The sequence below is a fragment of the Carcharodon carcharias genome, chromosome 13 (assembly GCF_017639515.1).
Source record: "Carcharodon carcharias isolate sCarCar2 chromosome 13, sCarCar2.pri, whole genome shotgun sequence".
NCBI lineage: Eukaryota > Metazoa > Chordata > Chondrichthyes > Lamniformes > Lamnidae > Carcharodon > Carcharodon carcharias.
Genome location: NC_054479.1, coordinates 75,382,342 through 75,396,231, shown reverse-complemented (window position 1 = coordinate 75,396,231; position 13,890 = coordinate 75,382,342). Strand labels below are relative to the sequence as shown.

The window sequence follows — 13,890 nt, the reverse complement described above, 5'->3', positions numbered from 1 at the left end:
GTAGGGGAACTTTCTTGATTTGTATGTCTCCTGCCCAAGAAGGAAAAAGGCATTGTTGGATCTACTCCAGAGGAAGGAAGCGCGAATACCACAGTGATGGACCATTTTGGAAGTGGTCAGCATGGAGTGCATCCTTATTAGAGTGCAAAATTTAGGAATTCAACGCAAGTGGGAATGCAGTACAGTAGGGGGAGGAGGTACTGCTTTTTGCTTCCAATATTTGTAGTTGTTCGTGTAAGCTTGGGGCAGTTAGTCGTTAAAATACTGGACAAATATTTTAGTGCTTTGTTGTAAAATTAATGTGTAAAAAAAAGGAAACTCCCCTCTTCAAACTGCAATCGATGCTAGCTCAATTACTCATTTGGTAGCACAGAACTTGAGTATGGCTGAAAAAAAAGACACGTCGAAGCTTTTCGTCTGGCACTCATGCCAATATTCTTGTGAAGTGTCCTGATAAGGGGAAAACAACAATTTATACTTTACGTGAAGGGAGTGCTGATTGGTTGGCAAGTGGATTCTGACTGGTAGCGGCATTGCCATGCAGAATGCACCAGTGTTGGTGACTGACAGTTAACTGCCAAGCATTGTTTGAAATTTAAACCAAGCAGCTTGACCCTGATTGGTCAAGGCATTACCTTGAGGAATGAGTCAGCGAATGGCTGTCACTTATTTTGATTAGCTGCAACAAGCACAATGTGTGTAAATGTTCGTTCTGTCTGCAAAGAACAGGGCCCTGTTTTATTAATTGTATTAATATATGTAGCTTCCAGTCCATGCAAATGCACCACACTGCGAGCCTGACTGATAATCTTAAATTGATTGTCAGCACAATTCTTACCATACTGAGGATTATTTAGTAAATGTTGTCCAATTGCAGAATCATATCTAATGTTGGACTCTGTGTTGAGTTTTATGGTCTGGTTACAGTCTGTACCTTGCCCGTTGCGAATAACAGCTGAGACACGCTGTTTGATACAATCCACCAGTCTTTGGGACATACGGCCTACATACCTAGCATCACACTGGCACTGAAATTCATATACCACATTACTCATTTGTGTGATCGGCAAAACGTCTTTTTGGCTTGATGGTAGCTTCCTGTTAGTAGGGAATACCACTCGAGTTGTGACTGCATAGTAGCTGCATGAAACAGCTAGCTTCACCAGTTGCTCAAATTTTTGAGATACCTTGCCCTTCCAGGGTAATCTGAGATAGACTGGACACTTTTCAGGGCCGAAAGTGACAGCCTTAGGCCCGTTCATGAGTTTGCATGATGTACAGTGCAAAATGTATATTATGTAGCCATTATCCACAGGATGTCTTTGATGCTCCTATTTCAGCATCAAGCTTGCATGGTGAACAAATGGCTCAGGCCCTATTTACAAGATTGCGGATAAGACGAATCTTATAGCATGTAGAACTGTAAGAATCCCAATGCGTATATTGACCAGTGAAGGTAGGCATGTGGTAAACTGTGACAGAGAACCCCCCTGGCAGATTTTGCAACTAGTACATCAGGAAAGGGGAGTTCATTTGACTGTCCCGTTTCAAAGGTGAATTTGAGCACAGGATGGAGCCCATTAAGGTGTGAGAGGAAATTCTTACATGCAGCTGCAGATTTAAATATAGCAAACGTATCATCTACATATCAGCAATATGTGAGGGGTATAGGAGGTTAGGTGTTATTTCGTCAAAGACACATTTGTCGTGGAACCTAACAAATGTTTGTGAGAGCTGGGCCTAGAGACGATCCCATGGCAACATTAACTATTTGGGCAGACATGGTGTTAAAACTGAATTCAACTGCACGAGTTGCCAAGTTCATAAACTCAATGGATACTGATTCATGCAATGGTGGTGGGTCTAGATCGCCATGATATAGTGCTGCAGCGCAAACATCTATGGCTTCCTTAGGCAGTACATTGGTGAATAGGCTCGCAAACATGTTACTTTGCGAAGTATCCTGACAAGTGCAAGACAAAAAGCTTCGGAATGTCTTTTTCAACAATACGCTAGCTCAATTGTAGATTTTATGTCTGAGATTGATAGATTTCTGTTAACCAAACGTATTAAAAGACCTGCGGCAAAGGCAATTAAGTTGCAGATTAGCCATTATCTCATTGAATGACAGAACAGGATTGAAGGGTTAAATGGTCTACTATAGTTCCTATATTCCTTTAAGGTTTAGTTATGGAGAAGCTCAAAGAGCAATCTAGAATAAATATACTTATCTGGAGGAGAGCTAATTTCTGCAAACTGAAGAGGGATCTGGCCCAGGTAAATTGGAATCAAAGACTGACAGGCAGAAGTGTAATGGAGCAATGGTCGGCTTTTAAAGAGGAGATGATTCAGGTATACCCCCGCCACTTTTCCCTTGGTGGGAGAGCACCAAAGTCAATGATCCCTGGATGATGAAAGATTTAGAGAGTAGGATGAACCAGATGTCAGCTTGATAATATAAGGGAGAATCAGGCTGAAGTAGAGAGAAGTAAAAAAATTAAATAAGGGACAAAGAGACAGTATAAAAATAGATTGGCAGCTACAACTAAAGGGAATCCAAAGATAGTATAGGGGTAGTAACAATAAAAGGGTTATCACAGGAGTGGTAGGCCAGTTAGAGCTGAAAACAGTAGAGACAAAAGGTATGGTTGGATATACTAAATGAGTACTTTAAAATCAATGTTTACTAATAAAGATGACGTTCCCAAAGTCATGGTAAATGTTTATGAGGAGTTTATCAGGATACTGGGTAAGGTAAAAACAGATAGAGGAGGTACTAGAATGGCTGGCAGTAATTGAAGTGGATAAGTCACCCAATCCAGATAGGAAGCAATCTAGTTGCTCAGGCTAGAAATTGCAGAGGCTCTGGCCACAATTTTCCAATCCTCCGTAGGTATAGGAGCAATCCCAGAGCACCGGAGAACTGCAACTGTTACCCCTTTGTTCAAAATACAGGGGAAAAGGATAAACCTGGTAATCACAGGCCAGTCTGTTTAGTGCTAGCGTGGGGAGGCTTTCCGAACCAATAATCTGAAAGAAAATTAAGAGCCACTTAATTGGACAAGTATGGACTAATAAAAGAGAACCTACAGGGATGTGTTAAGGGCAAATGGTGTTTGACTAACTTGATTGAGTTTGTTTTTTTTTTAAAATTCATTCATGGGATGTTGGCTTCGCTTTTTGGGCTAACATTTATTGCCCATCCCTCGTTGCCCTTGAGAAGGTGGGGGTGAGCTGTCTTCTAGAACCGCTGTAGTCCCTGTGGTGTAGGTACACCCACAGTGCTGTTAGGGAGGGAGTTCCAGGATTTTAACCTAGCAACAGTGAAGGAAAGGCAATATATTGAGTTTGTGATGATGTAACAGAGAATGGATGAGGGCAGTGCAACTGATGTATATAAAAGACAGTTGATAAAGTAGAACATACCAGAACTGTCAGCAAAATTGAAGCCCATGGAATAAAAAGAAACTCTAACATTATGAATAAAAAATTGGGTAAGGGTTAGAATTGTGGTGAATGGCTGTTTATCATATGTTATCAGATTACAAGATGCACTGCAGTAGTTCACTAAGGCTCCTGAGACAGCTCCTTCCAAACCCACGACTGCCACCATCCAGAAGGACAAGGACAGCAGAAAGATGGGAGGTTCCCCTCCAAGCCACTCACCATCCTGACTTGGAAATATATCACCGTCGCTGGGTCAAAATCCTGAAACTCCCTCCCTAATAGCACTGTGGGTGTACCTACAACTCAGGCTGCAGCAGTTCAAGAAGGCAGCTCACCACCAACTTCTCAAGGGCAACTAGGGATAGGCAATAAATGCTGGCCCAGCCAGTGATGTCCACATCCTGTTAATGAATAAATCAGAATGAAGGGAGGTATACAGTGGAGTTTCCCAGCAGTGTTCAATACTAAGACCACTGCTGCTTTTGATATCTATTAATGGCTTGGGCTTCTGGATGCCAGTGCAGTCATGATGGGCTGAATGGCCTCATTCTGTGCTGTAACCTTTTGAGTCTGGAACCACATGTAGGCCAGACTGGGCAAGGATGGTAAATTTCCTTCTCTAAAGGGCATTTGTTCACTAATGCCCAGGCTGGCCTACATGTGATTCCAGACCCACTAATGTGGTTGACTTTTAACTGCCTTCTGAAATGGCCTAACAAGCCACACAATCGTATCAAACCACAATAGAAAAGGCTCTTTCTTGGCCAGCTGAGCTTTTTGTTTCTGCTCGCCTCTTCCAATGCCCTTCCAAACAATCAGCCTCCAGAGGTCACGTCTGTCAGTGACTGTCTCCCAGTTGTCAGGGTCAACAGAATGTTGAATTTGTGCTGCAATAGAATACATGCTTTAAGTTGTTAATTACGCACAGCTGTTCCCAGTTAGGGAAAGATTAGGGAATCATTGCAAGAGAATATAAACCAATTCCCTCTGGTGTCCGGGAGGGGTTTGTAACCCCAAGATCAAGAGTTCAAATCTCACAATGGCAAACTATGAAACAATGTAACTTCATCTGAAACAGATGGAAACGGGTTTGTACTCGAAAGAGTTACAGATGCTGCCAGACCTGCAGGAGTTAGGAGACTGGTAAAAAGACGTGGTGTCCGGGAGGGGTTTGTAACCCCAAGATCAGGAGTTCAAATCTCACAATGGCAAACTATGAAACAATGTAACTTCATCTGAATAGAAACAGATGGAAACGTGTTTGTACTCGAAAGAGTTACAAATACACCATGCTTGGCCTAAATAGCCAAGTGGTTATGGTACTGGGCTTGTAACCCCAAGATCAAGAGTTCAAATCTCACCATGGCAAATTATGAAACAATGTAATTTCATCTGAATAGGAACAGATAGAAATGTGTTTGTACTTGAAAGAGTTACATCTGGTTTGTGATCACAACAATATCCTCAAGTGTGTGCAAGGTTTCCTGGCAGCTGCCACAAAATCTTCATTCTAAGCTTGGCCTAAATAGCCAAGTGGTTATGGTACTGGGTTTGTAACCCCAAGATCAAGAATTCAAATCTCACAATAGCAAACTATGAAACAATGTAACTTCATCTGAATAGGAACAGATGGAAACATGTTTGTACTTGAAAGAGTTACTAAAACATAGTGCCATCACCAGAAGTATGTTATGAAAATTTGGCTTGGCCTAAATAGCCAAGTGGTTATGGTACTGGGTTTGTAACCCCCAGATCAAGAGTTCAAATCTCACAATGGCAAAACTATGAAACAATGTAACTTCATCTGAATAGGAACAGATGGAAACGTATTTGTACGGGTGCTGGTGCCCCGCAATATGAGCCGCCTCGGGGACATGCCCTCTGTGCCTTTTAGAGCTTGGCCTAATTAGCCAAGTGGTTATGGTACTGGGCTTGTAACCCCAAGATCAAGAGTTCAAATCTCACAAAGGCAAACTATGAAACAATATAACCTCATCTGAAACAGATGGAAACGGGTTTGTACTCGAAAGAGTTACAACATATCTTTCCTTAATTTAAGCTTGGCCTAAATGGCCAAGTGGTTATGGTGCTGGGTTTGTAACCCCAAGATCTAGAGTTCAAATCTCACAATGGCAAACAATGTAACTTCATCTGAAACAGATGGAAATGGGTTTGTACTCAAAAGAGTTACCACTTTCGGTGGAGATGGTGGTGTAGTGGTAATGACACTGGGTTAATAATCCTGAAGCCCAGGCTAATTCTCTGGGCACATGGGTTCAAATCCCACCATGGCAGCTGGTGGGATTTAAATTCAATTGCATTATTTAAGCTTGGCCTAAATAGCCAAGTGGTTATGGTACTGGGTTTGTAACCCCAAGATTAAGAGTTCAAATCTCACAATGGCAAACTATGAAACAATGTAACTTCATCAAGAGATCAAATCTCACAACGGCAAACTATGAAACAATGTAATTTCATCTGAAACAGATAGAAACGGGTTTGTACTCAAAAGAGTTACAGCCATCATATTTTGGAGGGTGGTCAGGCGCTAGTGTGCCTACGCACACAGGTGGCGACTTTCCGCCTTCAGACCCTGCAGCGATACCTCTACGTTGAGCCTCCTCCTAGATGGTGTACCCTGATGACGTATTTCTTCCGTCAGGTGCACGGCCTGAATTATGACGTGCAGCTCCTGTTTATAGAACAGCTGGGCCTCGGTGGCTCCTTGCAGGCGTTGCCCGTCTTTTACCAGGACCTGATCAAAGTCTGGAAAGTGGTCGCCTCGCGACGCAGCTCTCCCCCGTCAGGAGTAGCGGCTATCGTCAGAGAGCCGCTGCTCAGGAATCCGCCCCTCCGTCCTTTTCAGTGGTTGGCGGAGAGGAGGGCTGTGGCCGCAGGGGTGACCAGGATCGGGGACGTGCTGGGTGGCGGAGGACTGGGCTGGATGCTCCCGCAGGAGTTGGCGCGACGCGCGTCTGTGAGTGTCCAGGTCGCAGCCGATGCCATCCAAGACCTGAGAACGGTCGTGCTCGGACCCGACGTTATTTTGGGTCTTGAGGTGGCCCAGGTGCGCGGTGGTCTTCCGTCTGAGCGTTCCCCTGTTCGGACGGAATTCCACATTGGCCCCAAGCCCCGAACCCTCCCTCGGGTGCTGGTGCCCCGCAATATGAGCCGCCTCGGGGACATGCCCTCTGTGCCTTTTGGCACAGCAAAGAGGGGCTTTTTGTATGGACTGCTGCTGCACACCTTCCATTTTCTCGCCCTTGTCCGTCGACCGGACACGCCCTGGCGTGCCTTGTTGCCGTCCGGCGGCGGAGGCCCTCGATGGGAGGCCCTCTACGGAGGTGTCCTCCCCCTTTCTATCGGGGACCTGGGTTGGAGGGTGTTGCATGCAGCAGTCCCTTATAATAAGAGGATGCATAGGTTCACGGACTCTCAGGACACATGCCCTTTTTGCGGTCTTGTGGAGTCCGTGGACCATGTATACATAGGGTGTTGTAGGCTGCACTCCCTTTTTAGTTATTTGAAAAACCTTTTATTGATGTTTTGTTTGCACTTCAGCCCCACGCTCCTGATCTATGGGCACCCGGTGCGGAAGGGGGTCGGGAAGGAGGAGGACCTCCTCGTGAACCTGCTCCTGGGCCTGGCCAAGTTGGCCATTAACAGGTCCAGGCAGCGGGCGATCGACGGGGGAGTCCCGCCCGATTGTTTGTCCCTCTTCCGCGGCTACGTTCGCTGCCGGATGTCCCTGGAGAAGGAGCACGCGGTGTCTGCTGGCACTCTCGAGGCCTTCCGTGCTCGGTGGGCACCGCGGGGACTGGGGTGTTTTGTTGACCCCTTTAATCACATTTTGATTTAAAGTTTGTAAGTTTCCTTTAAACTTTGTTCTTGGTTTTACAGCTGACCTGAATTAGGGGCTGTGCCTGATTTATCCCAATTTTGTTGATTTGGTTTTCATTTAAAAGATTATCAAGAGTTCAAATTTCACAATAGGGAACTATGTAACTTCATCTGAAACAGATGGAAATGGGTTTGTACTGGAAAGAGTTACATCTTCTGACCCTCGGGGACATGCCCTCTGTGCCTTTTGGCACAGCAAAGAGGGGCTTTTTGTATGGACTGCTGCTGCACACCTTCCATTTTCTCGCCCTTGTCCGTCGACCGGACACGCCCTGGCGTGCCTTGTTGCCGTCCGGCGGCGGAGGCCCTCGATGGGAGGCCCTCTACGGAGGTGTCCTCCCCCTTTCTATCGGGGACCTGGGTTGGAGGGTGTTGCATGCAGCAGTCCCTTATAATAAGAGGATGCATAGGTTCACGGACTCTCAGGACACATGCCCTTTTTGCGGTCTTGTGGAGTCCGTGGACCATGTATACATAGGGTGTTGTAGGCTGCACTCCCTTTTTAGTTATTTGAAAAACCTTTTATTGATGTTTTGTTTGCACTTCAGCCACACGCTCCTGATCTATGGGCACCCGGTGCGGAAGGGGGTCGGGAAGGAGGAGGACCTCCTCGTGAACCTGCTCCTGGGCCTGGCCAAGTTGGCCATTAACAGGTCCAGGCAGCGGGCGATCGACGGGGGAGTCCCGCCCGATTGTTTGTCCCTCTTCCGCGGCTACGTTCGCTGCCGGATGTCCCTGGAGAAGGAGCACGCGGTGTCTGCTGGCACTCTCGAGGCCTTCCGTGCTCGGTGGGCACCGCGGGGACTGGGGTGTTTTGTTGACCCCTTTAATCACATTTTGATTTAAAGTTTGTAAGTTTCCTTTAAACTTTGTTCTTGGTTTTACAGCTGACCTGAATTAGGGGCTGTGCCTGATTTATCCCAATTTTGTTGATTTGGTTTTCATTTAAAAGATTATCAAGAGTTCAAATCTCACCATGGCAAACTATGAAACAATGTAACTTCAACTGAATAGGAACAGGTGGAAACGTGTTTCGGGTGCTGGTGCCCCGCAATATGAGCCGCCTCGGGGACATGCCCTCTGTGCCTTTTGGCACAGCAAAGAGGGGCTTTTTGTATGGACTGCTGCTGCACACCTTCCATTTTCTCGCCCTTGTCCGTCGACCGGACACGCCCTGGCGTGCCTCGTTGCCGTCCGGCGGCGGAGGCCCTCGATGGGAGGCCCTCTACGGAGGTGTCCTCCCCCTTTCTATCGGGGACCTGGGTTGGAGGGTGTTGCATGCAGCAGTCCCTTATAATAAGAGGATGCATAGGTTCACGGACTCTCAGGACACATGCCCTTTTTGCGGTCTTGTGGAGTCCGTGGACCATGTATACATAGGGTGTTGTAGGCTGCACTCCCTTTTTAGTTATTTGAAAAACCTTTTATTGATGTTTTGTTTGCACTTCAGCCACACGCTCCTGATCTATGGGCACCCGGTGCGGAAGGGGGTCGGGAAGGAGGAGGACCTCCTCGTGAACCTGCTCCTGGGCCTGGCCAAGTTGGCCATTAACAGGTCCAGGCAGCGGGCGATCGACGGGGGAGTCCCGCCCGATTGTTTGTCCCTCTTCCGCGGCTACGTTCGCTGCCGGATGTCCCTGGAGAAGGAGCACGCGGTGTCTGCTGGCACTCTCAAGGCCTTCCGTGCTCGGTGGGCACCGCGGGGACTGGGGTGTTTTGTTGACCCCTTTAATCACATTTTGATTTAAAGTTTGTAAGTTTCCTTTAAACTTTGTTCTTGGTTTTACAGCTGACCTGAATTAGGGGCTGTGCCTGATTTATCCCAATTTTGTTGATTTGGTTTTCATTTAAAAGATTATCAAGAGTTCAAATCTCACAATGGCAAACAATGTGAGTCGTTAACATATTCTCTGGCCATGGCACTGGATTAGTAACCAAGAGAGAATAATGTTCAAGGTTCAAATCCAGCTCTGGCAGCTGATCAAATTTAAAACTGGCGCCCGGTCTCCCTCCTCAGCACGGACTACAAAATCTTCGCCCGAGCCATGTCTTCTCGGCTCGGCACCGTGCTGGACCACATGATCCACCCTGACCAGTCCTACACCGTCCCGGACCGAACCATTTATGATAACATCCATCTGGTCCGGGACATCATCCACCATTCCCAGAGGGCTGGTCTGTCGAGCGCCTTCCTGTCTCTCGATCAGGAGAAGGCGTTCGACAGGGTGGATCACGAATACTTACTCGGAACTCTGCGAGCTTTCGGGTTCGGGACGCATTTTGTCGCCCGGATCCGACTTCTGTACACTGCCGCGGAGTGTCTAGTGAAGGTTAACGGGTCCCTGACGGCGCCCCTTCGCTTTGGGAGAGGGGTACGTCAGGGCTGCCCCCTGTCTGGCCAGTTGTATTCTATTTGCGTGGAGCCTTTCCTGCGCCTCTTGCGGAGGAGGTTGTCGGGATTGGTTCTGCGCGGGCCGGGCATCGGGGTGGTCCTTTCGGCTTACGCCGATGACGTGCTCCTTATGTTTAGTGACCCGGCTGACCTGCGGAGGATGCGCGAGAGCCAGGAGGTCTACTCTGCCGCTTCTTCGGCCAGGATCAACTGGGGTAAATGTTCTGGACTCCTGGTCGGTCAGTGGCAGATGGATCCCCTACCTGAGGAGCTCAGGCCTTTCACCTGGAGCAGGACCAGCCTCCTCTACCTGGGGGTCCATCTCTGCCCCGCTGAGGAATCCTGGCCGGCAAACTGGCAGGAACTGGAGACGAAAGTCACCGCTCGCCTGCGGCGCTGGACAGGACTGCTCCGAGTGCTATCTTACCGGGGTCGAGTTCTGGTCATAAACCAGCTGATCGCCGCCATGTTGTGGTATCGGCTGGTCACTTTGACCCCTCCCCCGGACTTTGTCACAAGAATCCAGAGATTGTTAGTCGACTTCTTCTGGGACAAAAGATTGCACTGGGTCGCTGCCGAGGTTCTGAGTCTCCCGCTTAGGGAGGGTGGTCAGGCGCTAGTGTGCCTACGCACACAGGTGGCGACTTTCCGCCTTCAGACCCTGCAGCGATACCTCTACGTTGAGCCTCCTCCTAGATGGTGTGCCCTGATGACGTATTTCTTCCGTCAGGTGCACGGCCTGAATTATGACGTGCAGCTCCTGTTTATAGAACAGCTGGGCCTCGGTGGCTCCTTGCAGGCGTTGCCCGTCTTTTACCAGGACCTGATCAAAGTCTGGAAAGTGGTCGCCTCGTGACGCAGCTCTCCCCCGTCAGGAGTAGCGGCTATCGTCAGAGAGCCGCTGCTCAGGAATCCGCCCCTCCGTCCTTTTCAGTGGTTGGCGGAGAGGAGGGCTGTGGCCGCAGGGGTGACCAGGATCGGGGACGTGCTGGGTGGCGGAGGACTGGGCTGGATGCTCCCGCAGGAGTTGGCGCGACGCGCGTCTGTGAGTGTCCAGGTCGCAGCCGATGCCATCCAAGACCTGAGAACGGTCGTGCTCGGACCCGACGTTATTTTGGGTCTTGAGGTGGCCCAGGTGCGCGGTGGTCTTCCGTCTGAGCGTTCCCCTGTTCGGACGGAATTCCACATTGGCCCCAAGCCCCGAACCCTCCCTCGGGTGCTGGTGCCCCGCAATATGAGCCGCCTCGGGGACATTCCCTCTGTGCCTTTTGGCACAGCAAAGAGGGGCTTTTTGTATGGACGGCTGCTGCACACCTTCCATTTTCTCGCCCTTGTCCGTCGACCGGACACGCCCTGGCGTGCCTTGTTGCCGTCCGGCGGCGGAGGCCCTCGATGGGAGGCCCTCTACGGAGGTGTCCTCCCCCTTTCTATCGGGGACCTGGGTTGGAGGATGTTGCATGCAGCAGTCCCTTATAATAAGAGGATGCATAGGTTCACGGACTCTCAGGACACATGCCCTTTTTGCGGTCTTGTGGAGTCCGTGGACCATGTATACATAGGGTGTTGTAGGCTGCACTCCCTTTTTAGTTATTTGAAAAACCTTTTATTGATGTTTTGTTTGCACTTCAGCCCCACGCTCCTGATCTATGGGCACCCGGTGCGGAAGGGGGTCGGGAAGGAGGAGGACCTCCTCGTGAACCTGCTCCTGGGCCTGGCCAAGTTGGCCATTAACAGGTCCAGGCAGCGGGCGATCGACGGGGGATTCCCGCCCGATTGTTTGTCCCTCTTCCGCGGCTACGTTCACTGCCGGATGTCCCTGGAGAAGGAGCACGCGGTGTCTGCTGGCACTCTCGAGGCCTTCCGTGCTCGGTGGGCACCGCGGGGACTGGGGTGTTTTGTTGACCCCTTTAATCACATTTTGATTTAAAGTTTGTAAGTTTCCTTTAAACTTTGTTCTTGGTTTTACAGCTGACCTGAATTAGGGGCTGTGCCTGATTTATCCCAATTTTGTTGATTTGGTTTTCATTTAAAAGATTATCAAGAGTTCAAATCTCACCATGGCAAACTATGAAACAATGTAACTTCAACTGAATAGGAACAGGTGGAAACGTGTTTCGGGTGCTGGTGCCCCGCAATATGAGCCGCCTCGGGGACATGCCCTCTGTGCCTTTTGGCACAGCAAAGAGGGGCTTTTTGTATGGACTGCTGCTGCACACCTTCCATTTTCTCGCCCTTGTCCGTCGACCGGACACGCCCTGGCATGCCTTGTTGCCGTCCGGCGGCGGAGGCCCTCGATGGGAGGCCCTCTACGGAGGTGTCCTCCCCCTTTCTATCGGGGACCTGGGTTGGAGGGTGTTGCATGCGGCAGTCCCTTATAATAAGAGGATGCATAGGTTCACGGACTCTCAGGACACATGCCCTTTTTGCGGTCTTGTGGAGTCCGTGGACCATGTATACATAGGGTGTTGTAGGCTGCACTCCCTTTTTAGTTATTTGAAAAACCTTTTATTGATGTTTTGTTTGCACTTCAGCCCCACGCTCCTGATCTATGGGCACCCGGTGCGGAAGGGGGTCGGGAAGGAGGAGGACCTCCTCGTGAACCTGCTCCTGGGCCTGGCCAAGTTGGCCATTAACAGGTCCAGGCAGCGGGCGATCGACGGGGGAGTCCCGCCCGATTGTTTGTCCCTCTTCCGCAGCTACGTTCGCTGCCGGATGTCCCTGGAGAAGGAGCACGCGGTGTCTGCTGGCACTCTCGAGGCCTTCCGTGCTCGGTGGGCACCGCGGGGACTGGGGTGTTTTGTTGACCCCTTTAATCACATTTTGATTTAAAGTTTGTAAGTTTCCTTTAAACTTTGTTCTTGGTTTTACAGCTGACCTGAATTAGGGGCTGTGCCTGATTTATCCCAATTTTGTTGATTTGGTTTTCATTTAAAAGATTATCAAGAGTTCAAATCTCACCATGGCAAACTATGAAACAATGTAACTTCAACTGAATAGGAACAGGTGGAAACGTGTTTCGGGTGCTGGTGCCCCGCAATATGAGCCGCCTCGGGGACATGCCCTCTGTGCCTTTTGGCACAGCAAAGAGGGGCTTTTTGTATGGACTGCTGCTGCACACCTTCCATTTTCTCGCCCTTGTCCGTCGACCGGACACGCCCTGGCGTGCCTTGTTGCCGTCCGGCGGCGGTGGCCCTCGATGGGAGGCCCTCTATGGAGGTGTCCTCCCCCTTTCTATCGGGGACCTGGGTTGGAGGGTGTTGCATGCAGCAGTCCCTTATAATAAGAGGATGCATAGGTTCACGGACTCTCAGGACACATGCCCTTTTTGCGGTCTTGTGGAGTCCGTGGACCATGTATACATAGGGTGTTGTAGGCTGCACTCCCTTTTTAGTTATTTGAAAAACCTTTTATTGATGTTTTGTTTGCACTTCAGCCACACGCTCCTGATCTATGGGCACCCGGTGCGGAAGGGGGTCGGGAAGGAGGAGGACCTCCTCGTGAACCTGCTCCTGGGCCTGGCCAAGTTGGCCATTAACAGGTCCAGGCAGCGGGCGATCGACGGGGGAGTCCCGCCCGATTGTTTGTCCCTCTTCCGCGGCTACGTTCGCTGCCGGATGTCCCTGGAGAAGGAGCACGCGGTGTCTGCTGGCACTCTCAAGGCCTTCCGTGCTCGGTGGGCACCGCGGGGACTGGGGTGTTTTGTTGACCCCTTTAATCACATTTTGATTTAAAGTTTGTAAGTTTCCTTTAAACTTTGTTCTTGGTTTTACAGCTGACCTGAATTAGGGGCTGTGCCTGATTTATCCCAATTTTGTTGATTTGGTTTTCATTTAAAAGATTATCAAGAGTTCAAATCTCACAATGGCAAACAATGTGAGTCGTTAACATATTCTCTGGCCATGGCACTGGATTAGTAACCAAGAGAGAATAATGTTCAAGGTTCAAATCCAGCTCTGGCAGCTGATCAAATTTAAAACTGGCGCCCGGTCTCCCTCCTCAGCACGGACTACAAAATCTTCGCCCGAGCCATGTCTTCTCGGCTCGGCACCGTGCTGGACCACATGATCCACCCTGACCAGTCCTACACCGTCCCGGACCGAACCATTTATGATAACATCCATCTGGTCCGGGACATCATCCACCATTCCCAG

General features: G+C 49.4%; 1 protein-coding gene across 1 annotated transcript in view; it reads right to left on the bottom strand.

The window, feature by feature from the left end:
* The window catches only part of pik3ip1 (phosphoinositide-3-kinase interacting protein 1), a 70,808-nt gene that overhangs the window by 15,858 nt on the left and 41,060 nt on the right, over positions 1-13,890 (bottom strand). The gene's annotated exons all lie outside the window — the stretch shown is intronic.